Genomic DNA, 24,146 nt, shown 5'->3' with positions numbered 1-24,146 from the left:
GGTTAGGGTTAGGGTTAGGGTTGGGTCCCCATGAAGTCAAGGCGGAAAATGGATGTCTCCAATGAATTCACAGTGCAACATTGTGCTTAGGAGGGGTATGACCTTTTCAGTCAGGCTATTCTATCTTTCCAGGTAAAATACATGGAAGAATCGCATTCGGTGGTTTAGTGTTAGGGTTAGGGTTGGGATTAGGGTTGGGGTTGGGTTGGGCCCCATGAAGTCGAGGGCAGAAAATGGATGTCGCCATGAAGTTCACAGGCAACATTATGCTTAGGAGGGGTAGGGTTGGGTTTGTCAGGGTTAGGGTAGGGTTGTATGTGTCCAGAGAACAAAAATGGATGGGTTGGGTTGGGTTTGGGGTTGTCCCTGTCTGCAATGAATTCACAGTGCAACATTGTGCTTAGGAGGGGTATGACCTTTTCAGTCAGGCTATTCTATCTTTCCAGGTAAAATACATGGAAGAATCGCATTCGAGTGGTTTAGGGTTAGGGTTAGGGTTAGGGTTAGGGGTTGGGTTGGGTTGGGTCCCCATGAAGTCCAGGCGGAAAATGGATGTCTCCAATGAATTCACAGTGCAACATTGTGCTTGGGAGGGGTATGACCTTTTCAGTCAGGCTATTCTATCTTTCCAGGTAAAATACATGGAAGAATCGGATTCGGGGTTCAGTGTTAGGGTTAGGGGTGGATTAGGGTTAGGGTGCCCCAGGAAGTCGAGGGAAAGCGAGGCATGTCGAGATTCACAGGCGCTTAGGAGGGATAGGGTTAGGGTTAGGGTTAGGGGTTGGGTCCCCATGAAGTCGAGGCGGAAAATGGATGTCTCCCAAGGAATCCGCGGCGCAACATTGTGCTTAGGAGGGTATGACCTTCTCAGTCAGGCTATTCTATCTTTCCAGGTAAAATACATGGAAGAATCGCATTCGAGGTTTAGTGTTAGTGTTAGGGTTGGGATTAGGGTTGGGGTTGGGTCCCCATGAAGTCGAGGCAGAAAATGAATGATCCCAATGAATTCACAGCGCAACATTATGCTTAGGAGTTTGACGTAGCTTAGGGTTAGGGTAGGGGTTAGGGGTAGGGTTAGGGTTGGGGTTGGGCCCCATGAAGTTGAGGAAGAAAATGAATGTCGCCAATAAATGCACGCGCAACATTATGCTTAGGGCGGATGGGGTTAGCGTTAGGGTTAGGGTTAGGTCCCCATGAAGTCCAGGCGGAAAATGGATGTCTGCAATGAATTCACAGTGCAACATTGTGCTTAGGAGGGGTATGACCTTCTCAGTCAGGCTATTCTATCTTTCCAGGTAAAATACATGGAAGAATCGTATTCGAGGTTTAGTGTTAGGGTTAGGGTTGGGATTAGGGTTGGGGTTGGGTCCCCATGAAGTCCAGAGCGGAAAATGAGCGTCGCCAATGAATTCACAGCACAACATTATGCTTAGGAGGGATAGGGTTAGGGTTGGGGTTAGGGTGAGGTGGTTGGGTCCCCATGAGTCGAAGCAGAAAATGGATGTCTGCAATGAATTGACAGCACAACATTATGCTTAGGAGGGATAGGGTTAGGGTTAGGGTTGGGGTTGGGATTAGGGTAGGGTTGGGTCCCCATGAAGTCGGGCAGGAAAATGAGCGTGGCCAATGAATTCACAGCGCAACATTATGCTTAGGAGGGATAGGGTTAGGGTTAAGGTTAGGGTTAGGGTTAGATCCCCATGAAGTCGAAGCGGAAAATGGATGTCTCCAATGAATTCACAGTGCAACATTGTGCTTAGGAGGGGTATGACCTTTTCAGTCAGGCTATTCTATCTTTCCAGGTAAAATACATGGAAGAATCGCATTTGTGGTTTAGGGTTAGGGTTGGGATTAGGGTTAGGGTTAGGGTCCCCATGAAGTCGAGGTGGAAAATGAACGTTGCCAATGAATTCACAGTGCAACATTGTGCTTAGGAGGGGTATGACCTTTTCAGTCAGGCTATTCTATCTTTCCAGGTAAAATACATGCAAGAATCGCATTTGTGGTTTAGGGTTAGGGTTGGGATTAGGGTGAGGGTTAGATCCCCATGAAGTCGAAGCGGAAAATGGATGTCTCGAATGAATTCACAGTGCAACATTGTGCTTAGGAGGGGTATGACCTTTTCAGTCAGGCTATTCTATCTTTCCAGGTAAAATACATGGAAGAATCGCATTCGAGGTTCAGTGTTAGGGTTAGGGTTGGGATTAGGGTTAGGGGTTGGGTCCCCATGAAGTCGAGACGGAAAATGAACGTCGCCAATGAATTCACAGCGCAACATTTCGCTTAGGAGGGGTATGACCTTTTCAGTCAGGCTATTCTATCTTTCCAGGTAAAATACATGGAAGAATCGCATTCAACGTTTAGTGTTAGGGTTAGGGTTGGGATTAGGGTTAGGGTTAGGGTTAGGGTAAGGTCCCCATGAAGTCGAAGCGGAAAATGGATGTATCCAATGAATTCACAGTGCAACATTGTGTTTAGGAGGGGTATGACCTTTTCAGTCAGGCTATTCTATATTTCCAGGTAAAATACATGGAAGAATCGCATTCGAGGTTTAGTGTTAGGGTTAAGGTTGGGATTAGGGTTAGGGTTAGGGTTGGGCCCCATGAAGTCGAGGCAGAAAATGAATGTCGCCAATAAATTCACAGCGCAACATTATGCTTAGGAGGGTTAGGGTTAGGGTAGGGGTTAGGGGTAGGGTTAGGGTTGGGCCCCATGAAGTCGAAGCAGAAAATGGATGTCTCCAATGAATTCACAGTGCAACATTGTGCTTAGGAGGGGTATGACCTTCTCAGTCAGGCTATTCTATCTTTCCAGGTAAAATACATGAAAGAATCGCATTCGAGGTTTAGTGTTAGTGTTAGGGTTGGGATTAGGGTTAGGGTTAGGTCCCCATGAAGTCGAGGCAGAAAATGAATGTCGCCAATGAATTCACAGCGCAACATTATGCTTAGGATTATTAACATTATGCTTAGGGTTAGGGTAGGGGTTAGGGGTAGGGTTAGGGTTGGGCCCCATGAAGTTGAGGAAGAAAATGAATGTAGCCAATAAATGCACAGCGCAACATTATGCTTAGGGCCGGATAGGGTTAGCGTTAGGGTTAGGGTTAGGTCCCCATGAAGTCGAAGCAGAAGATGGATGTCTGCAATGAATTCACAGTGCAACATTTTGCTTAGGAGGGCTATGACCTTTTCAGTCAGACTATTCTATCTTTCCAGGTAAAATACATGGAAGAATCATATTCAAGGTTTAGTGTTAGGGTTAGGGTTGGGATTAGGGTTAGGGTTAGGTCCCCATGAAGTCTAGGGCGGAAAATGAGCGTCGCCAATGAATTCACAGCACAACATTATGCTTAGGAAGGATAGGGTTAGGATTAGGATTTGGGTTAGGCTTAGGGTGAGGGTTAGGTCCCCATGAAGTCGAAGCAGAAAATGGATGTCTGCAATGAATTGACAGCACAACATTATGCTTAGGAGGGATAGGGTTAGGGTTAGGGTTAGGGTTGGGATTAGGGTGAGGGTTAGGTCCCCATGAAGTCGAGGCGGAAAATAAGCGTCGCCAATGAATTCACAGCACAACATTATGCTTAGGAGGGATAGGGTTAGGGTTAAGGTTAGGGGGGGTTAGGGTTAGATCCCCATGAAGTCGAGGCAGAGAAAATGGATGTCTCTCAATGAATTCACAGTGCAACATTGTGCTTAGGAGGGGTATGACTTTTCAGTCAGGCTATTCTATCTTTCCAGGTAAAATACATGGAAGAATCGCATTTGTGGTTTATAGGTTAGGGTTGGGATTAGGGGTTGAAGGTTAGGTCCCCATGAAGTCGAGGTGGAAAATGAGCGTTGCCAATGAATTCACAGTGCAACATTGTGCTTAGGAGGGGTGAAGGTGACCTTTTCAGTCAGGCTATTCTATCTTTCCAGGTAAAATACATGGAAGAATCGCATCCCAAGTGGTTTAGGAGTTAGGTTAGGGTTAGGGTTAGGGTTAAGTTAGGGTTAGGGGTTAGATCCCCATGAAGTTGAAGCGGAGAAATGGATGTCTCGAATGAATTCACAGTACAACATTGTGCTTGGGAGGGTATGACTTTTTCCAATAGTCAGGCTATTCTATCTTTCCAGGTAAAATACATGGAAGAATGGCATTAAGTAGTTTTAGGGTTAGGGGTTGAGATTAGGGTTAGGGTTTGGTCCCCATGAGAGTGGAAAGTGGAAAATGAGCGTGTTAGTCAATGAATTCACAGTGCAACATTGTGCTGAGACAGAGGGTGGCAGGAGGGTATTACCTTTCAGTCAGGCTATTCTATCTTTCCAGGTGAAATACATGGAAGAATCACATTCAAGTGGTTTAGTGTTAGGAGTTAGGGTTGGGATTAAGAAGGTGGGGTTGAAGTCCCCCTTGAAGTCGAGGGCGGAAAGTAAAAGTGGCCAATGATTCACAGCGCAACATTATGCTTGGGAGGGGATAGGGTTGGGGTTAGAGTTAAGGGTCCCCATGAAGTGAGGTGGAAAATGATGTCTGCAATGAATTCACAGTGCAACATTGTGCTTAGGAGGGTATGACCTTTCAGTCAGGCTATTCTATCTTTCCAGGTAAAATACATGGAAGAATCGCATTCAACGTTTAGTGTTAGGGTTAGGGTTGGGATTAGGAGTTGAGGGTTAGGGTTAGGTAAGGTCCCCATGAAGTCGAAGCAGGAAAATGGATGTCTCCAATGAATTCACAGAGTGCAACATTGTGCTTTAGGAGGGGTATGACCTTTTCAGTCAGGCTATTCTATCTTTTTCCAGGTAAAAAATACATGGAAAGAATCGGCATTCAACGTGGTTTAGGTATTAGGGTTAGGGTTAGGATTAGGGTTAGGGGTTGGAGGTCCCCATGAAGTACCGAGGTGGAAATGAGATGTCGTCCAATGAATTCACAGTGACATTGTAGCAGGAGGTATTACCTTTTCAGTGGAGCTATTCTGTCTTTCCAGGTGAAATACATGGAAGAATCGCCATTCGTTAGTTTAGTGTTGAGGTTGAGGGTTGCAGGGATTAAAGTTAGGGGTTAGAGTCCCCATGCAAGTCGAGGGCGGAAAATGAAAGTGGCCAATGAATTCACAGCGCAACATTATGCTTAGGAGGGATAGGGTTACGGTTTAGGGGTTAGGGGTAGGGTTGGGGTTGGGGTTGGAACCCAAGTTGAAGTCGAAGCGGAAAATGGATGTCTCCAATGAATTCACAGTGCAACATTTGTGCTTAGGAGGGGTATGACCTTTTCAGTCAGGCTATTCTATATTTCCAGGTAAAATACATGGAAGAATCGCATTCGAGGTTTAGTGTTAGGGTTAGGGTTGGGATTAGGGTTAGGGTTAGGGTTGGGGTTGGGTCCCCATGAAGTCGAGGCAGAAAATGAATGTCGCCAATGAATTCACAGCGCAACATTATGCTTGAGGAGGGGTTAGGGGTTGGGTCCCATGAGTCAGGCTGGAGCTCAGGCAACAGCATGGGAGGGAGACCACAAAAAATTCTATCTCCAGGTAAAATGCATGGAAGAATCGGGTTAGGGTTAGGGTTAGGGTTAGGGTTAGGGTTAGGGTTAGGGTTAGGGTTAGGGTTGGGTCCCCATGAAGTCGAAGCGGAAAATGGATGTCTCCAATGAATTCACAGTGCAACATTGTGCTTAGGAGGGGTATGACCTTTTCAGTCAGGCTATTCTATCTTTCCAGGTAAAATACATGGAAGAATCGCATTCGAGGTTTAGTGTTAGGGTTAGGGTTGGGATTAGGTTAGGGTTGGGGTTGGGTTGGGCCCCATGAAGTCCAGGCAGAAAATGAATGTCGCCAATGAATTCACAGCGCAACATTATGCTTAGGAGGGATAGGGTTAGGGTAGGGTTTAGGGGTTAGGGGTTAGGGTTAGGGTTGGGTCCCCATGAAGAAGTCGAGCGGAAAATGGATGTCTGCAATGAATTCACAGTGCAACATTGTGCTTAGGAGGGGTATGACCTCTTCAGTCAGGCTATTCTATCTTTCCAGGTAAAATACATGGAAGAATCGCGTTAGTGGTTTTAGGGTTTAGGGTTAGGGTTAGGGTTAGGGTTAGGGTTAGGGTCCCCATGAAGTCCAGGCCGGAAAATGGATGTCTCCAATGAATTCACAGTGCAACATTGTGCTTAGGAGGGGTATGACCTTTTCAGTCAGGCTATTCTATCTTTCCAGGTAAAATACATGGAAGAATCGCATTCAGGTTTAGTGTTAGGGTTAGGGTTGGGGTTAGGGTTAGGGTTGGGTCCCCAGGAAGTCGAGGCGGAAAAATGGAGCGTCGCCAATGAATTCACGGCGCAACATTTTGCTTAGGAGGGAAATAATTGAAAGGGTTAGGGGTTAGGGTTAGGGTTAGGGTTAGGGGTTGGGTCCCCATGAAGTCGAGCGGAAAATGGATGTCTCCAATGAATTCACAGTGCAACATTGTGCTTGGGAGGGGTATGACCTTCTCAGTCAGGCTATTCTATCTTTCCAGGTAAAATACATGGAAGAATCGCATTCGAGGGTTTAGTGTTAGGGTTAGGGTTGGGATTAGGGGGTTAGGGTTGGGTCCCCATGAAGTCGAGGCAGAAAATGAATGATCCCAATGAATTCACAGCGCAACATTATGCTTAGGAGTATTAACATTATGCTTAGGGTTAGGGGTTAGGGGTTAGGGGGGGTAGGGTTAGGGTTGGGCCCCATGAGTTCAGGAAGAAAATGAATGTCGCCAATAAATGCACAGCGCAACATTATGCTTAGGACAGGATAGGGTTAGGGTTAGGGTTAGGGTTAGGGTTAGGTCCCCATGAAGTCGAGCGGAAAATGGATGTCTGCAATGAATTCACAGTGCAACATTGTGCTTAGGAGGGTATGACCTTCTCAGTCAGGCTATTCTATCTTTCCAGGTAAAATACATGGAAGAATCGGATTCGAGGTTTAGTGTTAGAGGGTTAGGGTTGGGATTAGGGTTGAGGGTTGGGTCCCCATGAAGTCGAGGCGGAAAATGAGCATGAAGCGCCAATGAATTCACAGCGCAACATTATGCTTAGGAGGGATAGGGTTAGGGTTTAGGGTTGGGTTAGGGTTAGGGTTGGGTCCCCATGAAGTCGAGCGCAGAAAATGGATGTCTGCAATGAATTCACAGCGCAACATTATGCTTAGGAGGGTATGGGCCAGTCAGGTTATTCTACTTCCAGGTAAAATACAGGAAAGAACATTAGGGTTAGGGTTAGGGTTAGGGGTTAGGGTTAGGGTCCCCATGAAGTCGAGGCGGAAAATGGAGGTCGCCAATGAATTCACAGTGCAACATTGTGCTTAGGAGGGATATGACCTTCAGTCAGGCTATTCACCAGGTAAAATACATGGAAGAATGTTCAAGGTTTAGGGTTAGGGTTAGGGTTAAGGGTTAGGGTTAGGGTTGGGTTGGGTCCCCATGAAGTCCAGGCAGGAAAATGGATGTCTCCAATGAATTCACAGTGCAACATTGTGCTTAGGAGGGTATGACCTTTTCAGTCAGGCTATTCTATCTTTCCAGGTAAAATACATGGAAGAATCGCAGGTTGGTTTAGGGTTTAAAGGGTTAGGCAAGGGAAATGGTTGCAGGAGGTAGGGTTAGGGTTAGGGTTGGGTTAGGGTTTAGTCAGGCTATACGAACTGAGGGGAAAGACAGGCCAAGAATCACAGGCGAAACAATAGCTTAGGAGGGATAGGTTAGGTTAGGGTTAGGGTTAGGGTTAGGGTTAGGGTTGGGTCCCCATGAAGTCCAGGAAAAATGGATGTCTCCAATGAATTCACAGTGCAACATTGTGCTTAGGAGGGGATAGACCTTTTCAGTCAGGCTATTCTATCTTTCCAGGTAAAATACATGCAAGAATCGCATTTGTGGTTTAGGGTTAGGGTTTGGGATTAGGGTTAGGGTTAGGGTCCCCATGAAGTCGAGGCAGAAAATGGATGTCTCCAATGAATTCACAGTGCAACATTGTGCTTAGGAGGGGTATGACCTTTTCAGTCAGGCTATTCTATCTTTCCAGGTAAAATACATGGAAGAATCGCATTCGAGGTTCAGTGTTAGGGTTAGGGTTAGGGATTAGGGTTAGGGTTAGGGCTGGGTCCCCATGAAGTCGAGGGCGGAAAATGGGCGTCGCCAATGAATTCACAGCGCAACATTTGGGCTTAGGAGGGGTATGACCTTTTCAGTCAGGCTATTCTATCTTTCCAGGTAAAATACATGGAAGAATCGCATTCAACGTTTAGTGTTAGGGTTAGGGTTGGGATTAGGGTTAGGGTTAGGTCCCCATGAAGTCGAAGCGGAAAATGGATGTATCCAATGAATTCACAGTGCAACATTGTGTTTAGGAGGGGTATGACCTTTTCAGTCAGGCTATTCTATATTTCCAGGTAAAATACATGGAAGAATCGCATTCGAGGTTTAGTGTTAGGGTTAAGGTTGGGATTAGGGTTAGGGTTAGGGTTGGGCCCCATGAAGTCGAGGCAGAAAATGAATGTCGCCAATAAATTCACAGCGCAACATTATGCTTAGGAGGGTTAGGGTTAGGGTAGGGGTTAGGGGTAGGGTTAGGGTTAGGGTTAGGAACCCATGAAGTCAAAGCAGAAAATGGATGTCTCCAATGAATTCACAGTGCAACATTGTGCTTAGGAGGGGTATGACCTTCTCAGTCAGGCTATTCTATCTTTCCAGGTAAAATACATGAAGAATCGCATTCGAGGTTTAGTGTTAGTGTTAGGGTTGGGATTAGGGTTAGGGTTAGGTCCCCATGAAGTCGAATCAGAAAATGAATGATCCCAATGAATTCACAGCGCAACATTATGCTTAGGAGTATTAACATTATGCTTAGGGTTAGGGTAGGGGTTAGGGGGGGGGGTTAGGGTTGGGCCCCATAAAGTCGAGGCAGAAAATATGAAAAGATGTCGCCAATGAATTCACAGCGCAACATTATGCTTAGGAGGGATAGGGTTAGGGTTAGGGTAGGGTTAGGGGGTAGGGTTAGCGTTAGGGTTAGGGTTAGGTCCCCATGAAGTCGAAGCGGAAAATGGATGTCTGCAATGAATTCACAGTGCAACATTTTGCTTAGGAGGGCTATGACATTTTCAGTCAGACTATTCTATCTTTCCAGGTAAAATACATGGAAGAATCATATTCAAGGTTTAGTGTTAGGGTTAGGGTTGGGATTAGGGTTGGGGTTAGGTCCCCATGAAGTCGAGACGGAAAATGAGCGTCGCCAATGAATTCACAGCACAACATTATGCTTAGGAAGGATAGGGGATAGGGTTAGGATTTGGGTTAGGCTTAGGGTGAGGGTTAGGTCCCCATGAAGTCGAAGCAGAAAATGGATGTCTGCAATGAATTGACAGCACAACATTATGCTTAGGAGGGATAGGGTTAGGGTTAGGGTTAGGGTTGGGATTAGGGTAGGGTTAGGTCCCCATGAAGTCGAGGCGGAAAATAAACGTCGCCAATGAATTCACAGCACAACATTATGCTTAGGAGGGATAGGGTTAGGGTTAAGGTTAGGGTTAGGGTTAGATCCCCATGAAGTCGAGGCGGAAAATGGATGTCTCCAATGAATTCACAGTGCAACATTGTGCTTAGGAGGGGTATGACCTTTTCAGTCAGGCTATTCTATCTTTCCAGGTAAAATACATGGAAGAATCGCATTTGTGGTTTAGGGTTAGGGTTGGGTTAGGGTTAGGGTTAGGTCCCCATGAAGTCGAGGTGGAAAATGGACGTTGCCAATGAATTCACAGTGCAACATTGTGCTTAGGAGGGGTATGACCTTTTCAGTCAGGCTATTCTATCTTTCCAGGTAAAATACATGGAAGAATCGCATTAGGGTGGGTTTAGGGTTAAGGTTAGGGTTAGGGTTAGGGTTAGGGGTTAGATCCCCATGAAGTTGAAGCGGAAAATGGATGTCTCTAATGAATTCACAGTGCAACATTGTGCTTAGGAGGGTATGACCTTTTCAGTCAGGCTATTCTATCTTTCCAGGTAAAATACATGGAAGAATCAGCATTCGTGGTTTAGGGTTAGGGTTAGGGATTAGGGTTAGGCTAGGGTCCCCATGAAGTCGGGGTAGGAAAATGAACGTCGGCCAATGAATTCACAGTGCAACATTGTGCTTAGGAGGGAGGGTTACCTTTTTCAGTCAGGCTATTCTATCTTTCCAGGCAGAAATACATGGAAGAATCACATTCTGTGGTTTAGTGTTAGGGTTAGGGTTGGGATTAGAAGGATTAGGGTTAGGTCCCTGTTGAAGTCGAGGCGGAAAATGAAAGTCGCCAATGAATTCACAGCGCAACATTATGCTTAGGAGGGATAGGGTTAGGGTTAGGTTAGGGTTGGGGTTAGGGTTGGGTCCCCATGAAGTCGAAGCAGGAAAATGGATGTCTCCAATGAATTTACAGTGCAACATTTTGTTTAGGAGGGGTATTACCTTTTCAGTCAGGTTATTCTATCTTTCCAGGTAAAATACATGGAAGAATCACATTCGTGGTTTAGTGTTAGGGTTAGGGTTGGGATTAAAGTTAGGGTTGGGTCCCCATGAAGTCGAGGCAGGAAAATGAAAGTCGCCAATGAATTCACAGGCAACATTGTGCTTGGGAGGGTATGACCTTTTCAGTCAGGCTATTCGGTCTTTCCAGGTAAAATACATGGAAGAATCGCATTCAACGTTTAGTGTTAGGGTTAGGGTTGGGATTAGGGTTAGGGTTAGGGTTGGGGTTAGGGTCCCCATGAAGTCGAGGCGGAAAATGGATGTATCCAATGAATTCACAGTGCAACATTTTGCTTAGGGAGGGTTATGACCTTTTCAGTCAGGCTATTCTATATTTCCAGGTAAAATACATGGAAGAATCGCATTCGAGGTTTAGTGTTAGTGTTAGGGTTGGGATTAGGGTTAGGGTTAGGGTTAGGGGGGTTGGGCCCCATGAAGTCGAGGCAGAAAATGAATGTCGCCAATGAATTCACAGCGCATCATATGCTTAGGAGGGATAGGGTTAGGGTAGGGTTTAGGGGTTAGGGTTAGGGTTGGGTTAGGGTCCCCATGAAGTCAGAAAAGCAGAAAATGGATGTCTCCAATGAATTCACAGTGCAACATTGTGCTTAGGAGGGGTATGACCTTTTCAGTCAGACTATTCTATCTTTCCAGGTAAAATACATGGAAGAATCGCATTCGCGGTTTAGTGTTAGTGTTAGGGTTGGGATTAGGGTTAGGGTTAGGGGTTTGGGCCCCATGAAGTCGGGCAGAAAATGGATGTCGCCAATGAATTCACAGGCGACATTGGCTTAGGAGGTATGCTTAGGAGGGATAGGGTTACAAGGGTAGGGTTTAGGGGTTAGGGGGTTAGGGTTGGGGTTAGGGTTGGGGTTGGGTCCCCATGAAGTCAAAGCGGAAAATGGATGTCTGCAATGAATTCACAGTGCAACATTTTGCTTAGGAGGGGTATGACCTCTTCAGTCAGGCTATTCTATCTTTCCAGGTAAAATACATGGAAGAATCGCATTAGGTTTGGTTTAGGGTTAAGGTTGGGGTTAGGGTTAGGGTTGGTTCCCCATGAAGTCGAGCCAGGAAAATGGATGTCTCCAATGAATTCACAGTGCAACATTGTCCTTAGGAGGGTATGACCTTTTCAGTCAGGCTATTCTATCTTTCCAGGTAAAATACATGGAAGAATCGATTCGAGGTTCAGTGTTAGGGTTAGGGGGATTAGGGCAGGGTTTAGGGTTGGGTCCCCAAAGTCGAGGGCGGAAAATGTCGTCGCCAATGAATTCACAGCGCAACATTTCTCTTGCTTGGAGGGAGTAATGTAGAACATGAAATGTCGGGCAAAATGATTTCACAACCACAGCGCAACATTGGGCTTGGGAGGGGTATGACCTTCTCAGTCAGGCTATTCTATCTTTCCAGGTAAAATACATGAAAGAATCGCATTCGAGGTTTAGTGTTAGTGTTAGGGTTGGGATTAGGGTTAGGGTTAGGGTCCCCATGAAGTCGAATCAGAAAATGAATGATCCCAATGAATTCACAGCGCAACATTATGCTTAGGATTATTAACATTATGCTTAGGGTTAGGGTTAGGGTTAGGGTTAGGGTTAGGGTTAGGGTTAGGGCCCCATGAAGTTCAGGAAGAAAATGAATGTCGCCAATAAATGCACAGCGCAACATTATGCTTAGGACGGATAGGGTTAGCGTTAGGGTTAGGGTTAGGTCCCCATGAAGTCGAAGCGGAAAATGGATGTCTGCAATGAATTCACAGTGCAACATTGTGCTTAGGAGGGGTATGACCTTTTCAGTCAGGCTATTCTATCTTTCCAGGTAAAATACATGGAAGAATCATATTCAAGGTTTAGTGTTAGGGTTAGGGTTGGGATTAGGGTTAGGGTTAGGTCCCCATGAAGTCGAGGACGGAAAATGAACGTCGCCAATGAATTCTACAGTACAACATTATGCTTAGGAAGGATAGGGTTAGGATTAGGATTTGGGTTGGAAGCTTAGGGTGAGGGTAGGTCACGTGGTGACGAAAATGGATGTCTGCAATGAATTGACAGCACAACATTGTTATCTTAGGAGGGATAAGGGTTAGGGTTAGGGTTAGGGGTTGGGACCAGGTGAGAGTTGGGGTCCCCATGAAGTCGAAGCAGAAAATGGATGTCTCCAATGAATTCACAGCACAACATTATGCTTAGGAGGGATAGGGTTAGGGTTAGGGTTAGGGTTGGGATTAGGGTTAGGGTTAGGGTTAGGTCCCCATGAAGTCGAAGCGGAAAATGGATGTCTCCAATGAATTCACAGTGCAGCATTGTGCTTAGGAGGGTATGACTTTTCAGTCAGCTATTCTATCTTTCACAGGTAAAATACATGGAAGAATCGCATTTGGAGGGTTAGGTTTAGGGTTAGGGTTGGGGTTAGGGTTAGGGTTAGGGTTGGGCCCCATGAAGTCGAGGCGGAAAATGGATGTCTCCAATGAATTCACAGTGCAACATTGTGCTTAGGAGGGGTATGACCTTTTCAGTCAGGCTATTCTATCTTTCCAGGTAAAATACATGGAAGAATCGCATTCGTGGTTTAGGGTTAGGGTTGGGATTAGGGTTAGGGTTAGGGTTAGGTCCCCATGAAGTCGAAGCGAGAAAAATGGATGTCTGCCAATGAATTCACAGTGCAACATTGTGCTTAGGAGGGTATGACCTTTTCAGTCAGGCTATTCTATCTTTCAGGTAAAATACATGGAAGAATCGCATTAGTAGTTTTAGGAGTTGGGTTGGGATTAGGGTTAGGGTTAGGTCCCCATGAAGTCGGTGGAAAATGAATGGGGCACATTCGTGGTTTAGTGTTAGGGTTAGGGTTGGGATTAGGGGTATTAGGGTTAGGGTTGGGCTATCTTCCCCATGGAAAGAGAATCACATTCGTGGTTTGTCGTTAGGAGTTGAGTTGGATTAGGGGTTGGGGTTAGGTCCCCATGAAGTCGGCAAAAATGTGATCGCCAATGAATTCACAGCGCAACATTATGCTTAGGAGGGATAGGGATAGGGTTAGGGTTAGGGTTAGGTCCTGGGTCCCCATGAAGTCGAAGCGAGAAAATGGATGTCTCCAATGAATTCACAGTGCAACATTGTGCTTAGGAGGGGTATGACCTTTTCAGTCAGGCTATTCTATCTTTCCAGGTAAAATACATGGAAGAATCGCATTCGTGGTTTAGTGTTAGGGTTAGGGTTGGGATTAAAGTTAGGGTTAGGGTCCCCATGAAGTCGAGGCGGAAAATGAAAGTCGCCAATGAATTCACAGCGCAACATTGCGCTTAGGGAGGGTATGACCTTTTCAGTCAGGCTATTCGATCTTTCCAGGTAAAATACATGGAAGAATCGCATTCACCGTTTAGTGTTAGGGTTAGGGTTGGGATTAGGGTTAGGGTTAGGGTTAGTAGGGTTGGGCCCCATGAAGTCGAGGCGGAAAATGGATGTCTCCAATGAATTCACAGTGCAACATTGTGCTTAGGAGGGGTATGACCTTTTCAGTCAGGCTATTCTATCTTTCCAGGTAAAATACATGGAAGAATCGCATTCGAGGTTTAGTGTTAGGGTTAGGGTTGGGATTAGGGTTAGGGTTAGGGTTAGGGTTAGGGTTGGGCCCCATGAAGTCGAGGCAGAAAATGAATGTCGCCAATGAATTCACAGCGCCACATTATGCTTAGGAGGGGATGGCCACAGCGGCTAGGGTTAGGGTAGGGTTTTGGGTTAGGGTAGGGTTAGGGTTAGGGTTAGGGTTAGGGTCCCCATGAAGTCGAAGCGGAAAATGGATGTCTCCAATGAATTCACAGTGCAACATTGTGCTTAGGAGGGGTATGACCTTTTCAGTCAGGCTATTCTATCTTTCCAGGTAAAATACATGGAAGAATCGCATTCGAGGTTTAGTGTTAGGGTTAGGGTTGGGATTAGGGTTAGGGTTAGGGTTAGGTCCCCATGAAGTCGAGGCAGAAAATGAATGTCGCCAATGAATTCACAGCGCAACATTATGCTTAGGAGGGATAGGGTTAGGGTAGGGGTTAGGGTTAGGGTTAGGGTTAGGGTTAGGGTTAGGGTTAGGTCCCCATGAAGTCGAAGCGGAAAAATGGATGTCTGCAATGAATTCACAGTGCAACATTTTGCTTAGGAGGGGTATGACCTTTTCAGTCAGGCTATTCTATCTTTCCAGGTAAAATACATGGAAGAATCGCATTCGTGGTTTAGGGTTAGGGTTAGGGTTTAGGGTTAGGGTTAGGGTTAGGGTTAGGGTTAGGGTTAGGGTTGGGTCCCCATGAAGTCGAAGCGGAAAATGGATGTCTCCAATGAATTCACAGTGCAACATTGTGCTTAGGAGGGGTATGACCTTTTCAGTCAGGCTATTCTATCTTTCCAGGTAAAATACATGGAAGAATCGCATTCGAGGTTCAGTGTTAGGGTTAGGGTCGCATTAGGTTAGGTCCCCAGGAAGTCGAGGCGGAAAACGAACGTCGCCAATGAATTCACAGCGCAACATTTTGCTTAGGAGGGATAGGGTTAGGGTTGGTTAGGGTTAGGTTAGGTCCCCATGAAGTCGAAGCGGAAAATGGATGTCTCCAATGAATTCACAGTGCAACATTGTGCTTAGGAGGGGTATGACCTTCTCAGTCAGGCTATTCTATCTTTCCAGGTAAAATACATGAAAGAATCGCATTCGAGGTTTAGTGTTAGTGTTAGGGTTGGGATTAGGGTTAGGTTAGGTCCCCATTAAGTCGAATCAGAAAATGAATGATCCCAATGAATTCACAGCGCAACATTATGCTTAGGATTATTAACATTATGCTTAGGGTTAGGGTAGGGGTTAGGGGTAGGGTTAGGGTTGGGCCCCATGAAGTTCAGGAAGAAAATGAATGTCGCCAATAAATGCACAGCGCAACATTATGCTTAGGACGGATAGGGTTAGCGTTAGGGTTAGGGTTAGGTCCCCATGAAGTCGAAGCAGAAGATGGATGTCTGCAATGAATTCACAGTGCAACATTTTGCTTAGGAGGGCTATGACCTTTTCAGTCAGACTATTCTATCTTTCCAGGTAAAATACATGGAAGAATCATATTCAAGGTTTAGTGTTAGGGTTAGGGTTGGGATTAGGGTTAGGGTTGGGCCCCATGAAGTCGAGACGGAAAATGAACGTCGCCAATGAATTCACAGCACAACATTATGCTTAGGAAGGATAGGGTTAGGATTAGGATTTGGGTTAGGCTTAGGGTGAGGTTAGCTCCCCATGAAGTCGAAGCAGAAAATGGATGTCTGCAATGAATTGACAGCACAACATTATGCTTAGGAGGGATAGGGTTAGGGTTAGGGTTAGGGTTGGGATTAGGGTAGGGTTAGGTCCCCATGAAGTCGAGGCGGAAAATAAACGTCGCCAATGAATTCACAGCACAACATTATGCTTAGGAGGGATAGGGTTAGGGTTAAGGTTAGGGTTAGGGTTAGATCCCCATGAAGTCGAGGCGGAAAATGGATGTCTCCAATGAATTCACAGTGCAACATTGTGCTTAGGAGGGGTATGACCTTTTCAGTCAGGCTATTCTATCTTTCCAGGTAAAATACATGGAAGAATCGCATTTGTGGTTTAGGGTTAGGGTTGGGATTAGGGTTAGGGTTAGGTCCCCATGAAGTCGAGGTGGAAAATGAACGTTGCCAATGAATTCACAGTGCAACATTGTGCTTAGGAGGGGTATGACCTTTTCAGTCAGGCTATTCTATCTTTCCAGGTAAAATACATGGAAGAATCGCATTCGTGGTTTAGGGTTAGGGTTGGGGTTGGGATTAGGGTTAGGGTTAGGGTTAGGTCCCCATGAAGTCGAGACGGAAAATGAACGTCGCCAATGAATTCACAGCACAACATTATGCTTAGGAGCGATAGGGTTAGGGTTAGGATTTGGGTTAGGCTTAGGGTGAGGGTTAGGTCCCCATGAAGTCAAAGATGAAAATGGATGTCTGCAAAGAATTGACAGTACAACATTATGCTTAGGAGGGATAGGGTTAGGGTTAGGGTTGGGATTTGGGTTAGGGTTAGGGTAGGTTTAGGTCCCCATGAAGTCGAGGCGGAAAAATGAACGTCGCCAATGAATGCACAGCGCAACATTATGCTTAGGAGGGATAGGGTTAGGGTTAGGCTTAGGGTGAGGGTTAGGTCCCCATGAAGTCGAAGCAGAAAATGGATGTCTGCAATGAATTGACAGCACAACATTATGCTTAGGAGGGATAGGGTTAGGGTTAGGGTTAGGGTTGGGATTAGGGTAGGGTTAGGTCCCCATGAAGTCGAGGCGGAAAATAAACGTCGCCAATGAATTCACAGCGCAACATTATGCTTAGGAGGGATAGGCTTAGGGTTAAGGTTAGGGTTAGGGTTAGATCCCCATGAAGTCGAAGCGGAAAATGGATGTCTCCAATGAATTCACAGTGCAACATTGTGCTTAGGAGGGGTATGACCTTTTCAGTCAGGCTATTCTATCTTTCCAGGTAAAATACATGGAAGAATCGCATTCGTGGTTTAGGGTTAGAGGTTAAGGTTAGGGTTAGGGTTAGATCCCCATGAAGTCGAAGCGGAAAATGGATGTCTCCAATGAATTCACAGTGCAACATTGTGCTTAGGAGGGTATGACCTTTTCAGTCAGGCTATTCTATCTTTCCAGGTAAAATACATGGAAGAATCGCATTCGAGGTTCAGTGTTAGGGTTAGGGTTCGCATTAGGGTTAGGTCCCCAGGAAGTCGAGGCGGAAAACGAACGTCGCCAATGAATTCACAGCGCAACATTATGCTTGGGAGTGATAGGGTTAGGGTTAGGGTTAGGTCCCCATGAAGTCGAAGCGGAAAATGGATGTCTCCAATGAATTCACAGTGCAAAAAGGGTATTACCTTTTCAATCAGGTTATTCTATCTTTCCAGGTAAAATACATGGAAGAATCGCATTCGTGGTTTAGTGTTAGGGTTAGGGTTGGAATTAAAGTTGGGTTAGGTCCCCATGAAGTCGAGGCAGAAAATGAATGTCGCCAATGAATTCACAGCGCCACATTATGCTTAGGAGGGATAGGGTTAGGGTAGGGTTTAGGGGTAGGGTTAGGGTTAGGGTTAGGTCCCCATGAAGTCAAAGCGGAAAATGGATGTCTGCAATGAATTCACAGTGCAACATTGTGCTTAGGAGGGGTATGACCTTTTCAGTCAGGCTATTCTATCTTTCCAGGTAAAATACATGGAAGAATCGCATTCGTGGTTTAGGGTTAAGGTTAAGGTTAGGGTTAGGGTTAGGGTTAGGTCCCCATGAAGTCGAGGCGGAAAATGAAAGTCACCAATGAATTCTCACAGCGCAACATTGCGCTTAGGAGGGTATGACCTTTTCAGTCAGGCTATTCTATCTTTCCAGGTAAAATACATGGAAGAATCGTATTCAACGTTTAGTGTTAGGGTTAGGGTTGGGATTAGGGTTAGGGTTAGGGTAAGGTCCCTATGAAGTCGAAGCGGAAAATGGATGTATCCAATGAATTCACAGTGCAACATTGTGCTTAGGAGGGGTATGACCATTTCAATCAGGCTATTCTATATTTCCAGGTAAAATCCATGGAAGAATCGCATTCGAGGTTTAGTGTTAGGGTTAGGGTTGGGATTAGGGTTAGGGTTGGGCCCCATGAAGTCGAATCAGAAAATGAATGATCCCAATGAATTCACAGCGCAACATTATGCTTAGGAGGGTTAGGGTTAGGGTAGGGGTTAGGGTTAGGGTTAGGGTTGGGCCCCATGAAGTTGAGGAAGAAAATGAATGTCGCCAATAAATGCACAGCGCAACATTATGCTTAGGACGGATAGGGTTAGCTTTAGGGTTAGGTCCCCATGAAGTCGAGGCGGAAAATGGATGTCTGCAATGAATCACAGTGCAACATTTTGCTTAGGAGGGCTATGACCTTTTCAGTCAGACTATTCTATCTTTCCAGGTAAAATACATGGAAGAATCATATTCAAGGTTTAGTGTTAGGGTTAGGGTTGGGATTAGGGTTAGGGTTTGGTCCCCATGAACTCGAAGATGAAAATGGATGTCTGCAATGAATTGACAGTACAATATTATGCTTAGGAGGGATATGACCTTTCAGTCAGGCTAGTTAGGGTTAGGGTTGGGATTAAAGTTAGGGTTAGGTCCCCATGAAGTCGAGGCGGAAAATGAAAGTCCCAATGAATTTACAGCGCAACATTAATGCTTAGGAGGGTATGACCTTTTCAGTCAGGCTATTCTATCTTTCCAGGTAAAATACATGGAAGAACGCATTCAACGTTTAGTGTTAGGGTTAGGATTGGGATTAGGGTTAGGGTTAGGGTAAGGTCCCCATGAAGTCAGAAGCAGAAAATGGATGTATCCAATGAATTCACAGTGCAACATTGTGCTTAGGAGGGATATGACCTTTTCAGTCAGGCTAGTCTATATTTCCAGGAAAATACATGGAAGAATTGCATTCGAGGTTTAGTGTTAGGGTTAGGGTTGGGATTAGGTTAGGGTTAGGGTTGGGCCCCATGAAGTCGAGGCAGAAAATGAATGTCGCCAATGAATTCACAGCGCAACATTATGCTTAGGAGGGATAGGGTTAAGGTTAGGGTTAGGTTAGGTCCCCATGAAGTCAAAGCAGAAAATGGATGTCTCCAATGAATTCACAGTGCAACATTGTGCTTAGGAGGGGTATGACCTTTTCAGTCAGGCTATTCTATCTTTCCAGGTAAAATACATGGAACAATCGTGATTCGTGGTTTAGGGTTAAGGTTAGGGTTAGGGTTAGGGTTAGATCCCTATGAAGTCGAGACGGAAAATGGATGTCTCCAATGAATTCACAGTGCAACATTGTCCTTAGGAGGGTATGACCTTTTCAGTCAGGCTATTCTATCTTTCCAGGTAAAATACATGGAAGAATCGCATTCGAGGTTCAGTGTTAGGGTTAGGGTCGCATTAGGGTTAGGTCCCCAGGAAGTCGAGGCGGAAAACGACGTCGCCAATGAATTCACAGCGCAACATTTTGCTTAGGAGGGATAGGGTTAGGGTTAGGGTTAGGGTTAGGTTCCCATGAAGTCGAAGCGGAAAATGGATGTCTCCAATGAATTCACAGCGCAACATTGCGCTTAGGAGGTATGACCTTTTCAGTCAGGCTATTCGATCTTTCCAGGTAAAATACATGGAAGAATCGCATTCAACATTTAGTGTTAGGGTTAGGGTTGGGTTTAGTGTTAGGGCTAGGGTTAGGGTTAGGTCCCCATGAAGTCGAAGCGGAAAATGTGTGTCTCCAATGAATTCACAGTGCAACATTTTGTTTAGTAGGGGTATTACCTTTTCAGTCAGGTTATTCTATCTTTCCAGGTAAAATACATGGAAGAATCACATTCTGTGGTTTAGTGTTAGGGTTAGGGTTGGGATTAAAGTTAGGGTTAGGTCCCCATGAAGTCGAGGCGGTAAATGAAAGTCGCCAATGAATTCACAGCACAACATTGCGCTTAGGAGGGTATGACCTTTTCAGTCAGACTATTCTATCTTTCCAGGTAAAATACATGGAAGAATCATATTCAAGGTTTAGTGTTAGGGTTAGGGTTGGGATTAGGGTTAGGTTTGGTCCCCATGAAGTCGAAGATGAATATGGATGTCTGCAATGAATTGACAGTACAATATTATGCTTAGGAGGGATAGGGTTAGGGTTAGGGTTAGGGTTAGGGTTGGGATTTGGGTTAGGGTTAGGGTAGGTTTAGGTCCCCATGAAGTCGAGGCGGAAAATGAACGTCGCCAATGAATTCACAGCGCAACATTATGCTTAGGAGGGATAGGGTTAGGGTTAGGGTTAGGTTAGATCCCCATTAAGTCGAAGCGGAAGATGGATGTCTCCAATGAATTCACAGTGCAACATTTTGTTTAGTAGGGTATTACCTTTTCAGTCAGGTTATTCTATCTTTCCAGGTAAAATACATGGAAGAATCACATTCGTGGTTTAGTGTTAGGGTTAGGGTTGGGATTAAAGTTAGGGTTAGGTCCCCATGAAGTCGAGGCAGAAAATGAAAGTCGCCAATGAATTCACAGCGCAACATTGCGCTTAGGAGAGGGTATGACCTTTTCAGTCAGGCTATTCTATCTTTCCAGGTAAAATACATGGAAGAATCGCATTCAACGTTTAGTGTTAGGGTAAGGGTTGGGATTAGGGTTAGGGTTGGGATCAGGGTTAGGGTTAGGGTAAGGTCCCCATGAAGTCGAAGCGAAATTGGATGTATCCAATGAATTCACAGTGCAACATTGTGCTTAGGAGGGATAGGTTTAGGGTAGGTTTTATGGGTAGGGTTAGGGTTAGGGTTAGGGTTGGGCCCCATGAAGTCGAGGAAGAAAATGAATGTCGCCAATGAATTCACAGCACAACATTATGCTTAGGAGGGGTATGACCTTTTCAGTCAGGCTATTCTATCTTTCCAGGTAAAATACATGGAAGAATCGCATTCGAGGTTTAGTGTTAGGGTTAGGGTTGGGATTAGGGTTAGGGTTAGGTCCCCATGAAGTCGAGATGGAAAATGAACGTCGCCAATGAATTCACAGCACAACATTATGCTTAGGAGGGATAGGGTTAGGGTTAGGCTTAGGGTGAGGTTAGGTCCCCATGAGTCGAAGCAGAAAATGGATGTCTGCAATGAATTGACAGCACAACATTATGCTTAGGAGGGATAGGGTTAGGGTTAGGGTTAGGGCTGGGATTAGGGTAGGGTTAGGTCCCCATGAAGTCGAGGCAGAAAATGAACGTCGCCAATGAATTCACAGCACAACATTATGCTTAGGAGGGATAGGGTTAGGGTTAAGGTTAGGGTTAGATCCCCATGAAGTCGAAGCGGAAAATGGATGTCTCCAATGAATTCACAGTGCAACATTGTGTTTAGGAGGAGTATGACCTTTTCAGTCAGGCTATTCTATCTTTCCAGGTAAAATACATGGAAGAATCGCATTCGTGGTTTAGGGTTAGGTTGGGATTAGGGTTAGGTTAGGTCCCCATGAAGTCGAGGTGGAAAATGAACGTCGTCAATGAATTCACAGTGCAACATTGTGCTTAGGAGGGTATGACCTTTTCAGTCAGGCTATTCTATCTTTCTAGGTAAAATACATGGAAGAATCGCATTCGAGATTCAGTGTTAGGTTAGGGTTCGCATTAGGGTTAGGTCCCCAGGAAGTCGAGGTGGAAAATGGATGTCGCCAATGAATTCACAGCGCAACATTATGCTTAGGAGGTTGTAGGATAGGGTTAGGGTTAGGGTTAGGGTTGGGATTAGGGTTAGGGTTAGGTCCCCATGAAGTCGAAGCAGAAAATGAATGATCCCAATGAATTCACAGCGCAACATTATGCTTAGGAGGGTTAGGGTTAGGGTAGGGGTTAGGGGGGTAGGGTTAGGTTGGGCCCCATGAAGTTGAGGAAGAAAATGAATGTCGCTAATAAATGCACAGCGCAACATCATGCTTAGGACGGATAGGGTTAGCGTTAGGGTTAGGGTTAGGTCCCCATGAAGTCGAAGCGGAAAATGGATGTCTGCAATGAATTCACAGTGCAACATTTTGCTTAGGAGGGGTATGACCTTTTCAGTCAGACTATTCTATCTTTCCAGGTAAAATACATGGAAGAATCACATTCGTGGTTTAGTGATAGGGTTAGGGTTGGGATTAAAGTTAGGGTTGGGTCCCATGAAGTCGAGGCGGAAAATGAAAGTCGCCAATGAATTCACAGCGCAACATTGCGCTTAGGAGGGGTATGACCTTTTCAGTCAGGCTATTCTATCTTTCCAGGTAAAATACATGGAAGAATCGCATTCAACGTTTAGTGTTAGGGTTAGGGTTGGGATTAGGTTAGGGTTAGGGTAAGGTCCCCATGAAGTCGAGCGGAAAATGGATGTATCCAATGAATTCACAGTGCAACATTGTGCTTAGGAGGGTATGACCTTTTCAGTCAGGCTAGTCTATATTTCCAGGTAAAATACATGGAAGAATTGCATTCGAGGTTTAGTGTTAGGGTTAGGGTTGGGATTAGGGTTAGGGTTAGGGTTGGGCCCCATGAAGTCGAGGCAGAAAATGAATGTCGCCAATGAATTCACAGCGCAACATTATGCTTAGGAGGGATAGGGTTAGGGTTAGGGTTAGGGTTAGGCTTAGGGTTGTTAGGTCCCCATGAAGTCAAAGCGGAAAATGGATGTCTCCAATGAATTCACAGTGCAACATTGTGCTTAGGAGGGGTATGACCTTTTCAGTCAGACTATTCTATCTTACCAGGTAAAATACATGGAAAAATCGCATTCGAGGTTTAGTGTTAGGGTTAGGGTTGGGATTAGGGTTAGGGTTAGGTTAGGTCCCCATGAAGTCGAAGCGGAAAATGGATGTCTCCAATGAATTCACAGTGCAACATTGTGCTTAGGAGGGGTATGACCTTCTCAGTCAGGCTATTCTATCTTTCCAGGTAAAATACATGAAAGAATCGCATTCGAGGTTTAGTGTTAGTGTTAGGGTTGGGATTAGGGTTAGGGTTAGGTCCCCATGAAGTCGAATCAGAAAATGAATGATCCCAATGAATTCACAGCGCAACATTATGCTTAGGAGGGTTAGGGTTAGGGTAGGGGTTAGGGGTAGGGTTAGGGTTGGGCCCCATGAAGTTGAGGAAGAAAATGAATGTCGCCAATAAATGCACAGCGCAACATTATGCTTAGGACGGATAGGGTTAGCTAGGGTTAGGTTAGGTCCCCATGAAGTCGAAGCGGAAAATGGATGTCTGCAATGAATTCACAGTGCAACATTTTGCTTAGGAGGGCTATGACCTTTTCAGTCAGACTATTCTATCTTTCCAGGTAAAATACATGGAAGAATCATATTCAAGGTTTAGTGTTAGGGTTAGGGTTGGGATTAGGGTTAGGGTTAGGTCCCCATGAAGTCGAGACGGAAAATGAACGTCGCCAATGAATTCACAGCACAACATTATGCTTAGGAGGGATAGGGTTAGGGTTAGGATTTGGGTTAGGCTTGGGGTGAGGGTTGGGTCCCCATGAAGTCAAAGATGAAAATGGATGTCTGCAATGAATTGACAGTACAACATTATGCTTAGGAGGGATAGGGTTAGGGTTAGGGTTAGGGTTGGGATTTGGGTTAGGGTTAGGGTTAGGGTAGGTTTAGGTCCCCATGAAGTCGAGGCGGAAAATGAACGTCGCCAATGAATGCACAGCGCAACATTATGCTTAGGAGGGATAGGGTTAGGGTTAGGGTTAGAGATAGGGTTAGGTCCCATGAAGTCGAAGCGGAAAATGGATGTCTGCAATGAATTCACAGTGCAACATTGTGCTTAGGAGGGTATGACCTTTTCAGTCAGGCTATTCTATCTTTCCAGGTAAAATACATGGAAGAATCGCATTCGAGGTTTAGTGTTAGGGTTAGGGTTGGGATTAGGGTTAGGGTTGGGTCCCCATGAAGTCGAATCAGAAAATGAATGATCCCAATGAATTCACAGCGCAACATTATGCTTAGGAGGGTTAGGGGTTAGGGTAGGGGTTAGGGTTAGGGTTAGGGTTGGGCCCCATGAAGTTGAGGAAGAAAATGAATGTCGCCAATA

This window comes from Notechis scutatus, chromosome 6 (assembly GCF_049901735.1).
Source record: "Notechis scutatus isolate UNSWTSFEM ecotype Mainland chromosome 6, rNotScu1.2, whole genome shotgun sequence".
NCBI lineage: Eukaryota > Metazoa > Chordata > Lepidosauria > Squamata > Elapidae > Notechis > Notechis scutatus.
Note: the sequence above shows the minus strand (reverse complement) of the source record.